Here is a 3,616-nt window from a genome sequence, read left to right on the forward strand (position 1 = left end):
TTATTGTAACAACTTATGTTATTATAACAATAGTTACAGTAACAACTTTAATTTAGATAACTAGTCTATTAAAATAATCATGCTCTATTGTAATTAATGGGGACACCTGGTGAAACAAGGGAGGGCACTGGTGAAATGAACAGGTTAGCTGGTGGAATAGCTGTTATTCTAATAACTTCCATCATTTGAAGAAATAAAGTTATCACAATAGCAGTAGGCACAACGGACGTAGGCACCGTGAGACGGTCCGAGAAATAATAAGCAAGTATGAACATATGCTGCAGAAGATTAAAAAGAAATTAGCTGACAATGATACTTTACATTTATCATTTGAACAGTTTTTAAAAGAACTTAAAATGACAGAAAAAGAATATGTTACTGCTATTAGATCATCTCTTCGAACTCATCAAATTATTCTAAAAAGAAGACCTGCAGATATTTTCATAAGTCCATATTGTAGTATTGGGGGTTTTGGGAGAGCCAAGATCATGTGAACAACAGATCGCATGAGTGGTAAATGGCGACGAGTCAAAGGCTCGCGCCTCTATTTATTCAGTGTTTGGCATAACAACAAGAAGAACAAGGCGATCGTAAAACAATTAAAGGTTCAGGGGTCTGAGTGTAGGTGTCGCTTCCATAGTGATCACTAGTGGCCGTGACTGAGGGTATTCTGCTGTAACCTGGTTAGGTTAATGTTACCATAATACTACACTACTCCCTTCTTTTAGAACCCTTCCCTAAAAATGCTCAGAAAATTTAAACAATCACAAGAGCTTCGCCTTGAACTTCATACAATACACTTGGACGTTAGCGTACAAATTGATTGAACTGACTCTACTTTTAAACATTGTTGATAAATAAATGAACAAATCCTAAATAATTTCAACTTAATTAAACCTGTGAACTTCCACTTTGCCAAACCTACGGCTTATTCAAACCTACTAGTCTGGCTCGGTGTGCAAACAAAAAGAAATTGACTTCCCTCCTAGTATGTAGCAATGCATTAGTATGATTCCTTGCCGGACCACTATTAACTTGCTATCAATAGTAGTTTAAAAATCCATTCAGGAGATCAACCACGGAGTTCCATGCCTTTTAAAATTCAAATTAATCTTGATGTGAACTTGCTGTGGGAGAAAGGTGTCACCAGTGAACCTGAAACACACAAATAATCCTGGAACAGTATTTGTTGACCCCTTAAACCTTAGCCTTGGGCTGTAATTAACTGGCCCTAGGTGTCTCCTACACGACTGACTAGACCTATCTACGTGACACCTTTGATTTTGAACACTACCACGTTTCTTATTAACCTCTTGAAGGTTAAGAATACTTAACTTTTAAAATAAAGATGCTCCGCGTATCTAATCCAGCGTTGATCTTCCTCTGCCTGCGTTGATGGGTGATTTCCTTTGATTCCAGCGTTGTCTTGAGTCTTGACGTGTTTAATTATTCTGGTTCTTTATCCAATTCCTTGGTTTAGAACTTTATTTCTCGGCTAGTGCTGTTCTGCTAGCCGTCCTCTCTCTCCGCCTGCTCAGAGTGTTCTGGCAGCGTTCCTCTTTTATTCTCATACTCGGCTGCGCGCGCCGCTCATGCGCAGTGGGTTACCCCCACTCCTTCCTTTTCCCCTCCTTCCGTGGGGACGCTGCGCTTTGGCGCCAACTCCCTCCAACGGTCACTCGCCATCTTGAAGTCGCTACGTTCTGAGCTCCTCCCGGCTCTCCGCTCCTCTCTGCATTTTCTGTGTGATATTGCTTAAAAGAATCATCATGTATTCGAAAGTTTTGGTGCAACACTTCTGGGGCTTCAACCTTGTTGATAACACGAGGAGAAAAGTGAGTATTTAGCTTTATTTTCTGGATTTACGGAGCCGGCGGTCGGCGTCCTTAAGGAGCGTCTCTTGGGCGTCTTTTTCCCGGCCCTAAATCCTTGTGCTCTTTTCAGATCTGTCTTCAATGCGTTCAAGCGACGATGCTTAGTCCCCATTGGCTGGTGGCCTCCCCATCCTTTATCCAATTCCAAGGATTTTTCGATAACTTATTGATTGCTGATGAGCGCTTCTATAGCTGTGGATGCTGCCTTGAGCGTTGCTATGTAAGTTTCGTGTGTGGGTTTGGTTTGTGCGTTCGGAGAGGATTGGTGCTTTATTTTTAGTTTATTCATTTTTTTATTTTCTTTGAATAGCTCGTCCTGGAACAGTTCGGTCCTGGAGGATTACCCGAGTTGGCCGAGATGCCTCAGATCCCGCCTCCCGGCGTTTTGTACCCGGCACCAGTGGCACCAGTGGCTCCCATCGCTCCTGTTCTCCCTCTTTTGAACAATTTTGATCTGGCTGCTATTGCCCAGGATGTCGAAGATGGAGTTATCGAATTGGTGGACCTCGTTAGCGAGGACGAACAAGGTGAGCTTTCAAACATCCCAACGGTTTTTCTCAGTCTCGTCCCTCGCTGCTTGACCATGTCGGCCGTTGTGTTCTTGCATTACCATTGTGCTACCGAGGATGGCGAGTCTGTTGTTTTGTGTGGCCCTTGCGCCCCTTATGCCGCCCCCGATTTTATTTTAACTGGGTTTGTGTGCTACAAACGTTTAAAATTCGGTTTGGAGTCTCTTTACGGCGACCATAGCCAGTATATTTGCGCGCGCTGTCTGGGCTGGCCTTTTGTACGTTCTCTTGTTCCTCGCGCTTTTAGTTGTTGTTGTTTTTGTTGTCTGTTTTTATTTCAATGTTTACCTTTCTCTTGCAGACTGAATTGATTCGTTTTCCCGACGCCCCTTCCCATGATGATGGCTCCGCTCGGGAAGAGTGAGGTTAGTGTTTCCTTTCTCTCTCTACCTTTCCGCTTTTTATCTCCAGTTTGGTTTGTTTGCTAATACTTGCTTGTTTCTTTTCAGATGTGGTTTAGTTTTAGCTTCTGTTTCTTTCTTTTAATTTGTGGTGGGCTTATTTGAGATTTCGACTGTCCACATTAGTCTCTATTGTGATCTCTATTTTATATGATGCCCCTTTTATGGACTAGCGGGCTTTTAATTCCTTCACTCATTCGTGTTCCTTTGTTGATAGTGACTTGTATTTTATTGTGATTTCTCTATTTTTTGATGCCCCTTGTTATGGATTAGCGGGCTTTTGATTCCTTCACTCATCTGTCACTTGACTCTCCGTCCCTTAGGATAATAAATTGTTATGCATGACTTTGGTGTTTGGATTGAAACTCCTTTATCTTTGCCATTGGTTTATTGTAAACTTTGAGCATGAACACTTAACATAGTACATCATTTTGCTTTGGCACAACAACACAATTTATCACAAGTAGCGGAATGATTTGATTGCACTTAGGAACAGGAACGATTTTCAGTCTTTTAACTTAAAGAACAATTAACTTGGCACTTAAATAGTTAACACGTCTTGGTTGTACTTGATTAATATTTGAAAACTTAACGTCTCACTGAGGAATGATTACAACTTTTAACAGAGTATTTTGGCACTTTGACAATGAACACTTAAAAGAAAGTTACTTTTTGGTGCACTCACTGGATTGATGGTAACGTCCATTGCACTTTCTGCACCTTAACTTTTTCCTGGGGTCGAGTGGGTGGATTTTCCATTTACCCTTCTCTG

The 3,616-nt window shown here is 41.6% G+C and overlaps 1 long non-coding RNA gene across 1 annotated transcript; it reads left to right on the plus strand.

Annotated features, from left to right (window-relative positions):
- The first annotated feature begins 2,190 nt into the window (after window positions 1-2,190).
- On the plus strand, window positions 2,191-3,254 carry LOC127750677 (uncharacterized). The gene is made up of 3 exons (XR_008011805.1): window positions 2,191-2,401; window positions 2,745-2,808; window positions 2,893-3,254. It is a non-coding gene; the product is annotated as an uncharacterized LOC127750677 (long non-coding RNA).
- Window positions 3,255-3,616: the final 362 nt, after the last annotated feature.

Source organism: Frankliniella occidentalis, unplaced genomic scaffold (assembly GCF_000697945.3).
Source record: "Frankliniella occidentalis isolate FOCC.00 unplaced genomic scaffold, Focc_3.1 Scaffold232, whole genome shotgun sequence".
In the NCBI taxonomy this organism is placed as follows: Eukaryota; Metazoa; Arthropoda; class Insecta; order Thysanoptera; family Thripidae; genus Frankliniella; species Frankliniella occidentalis.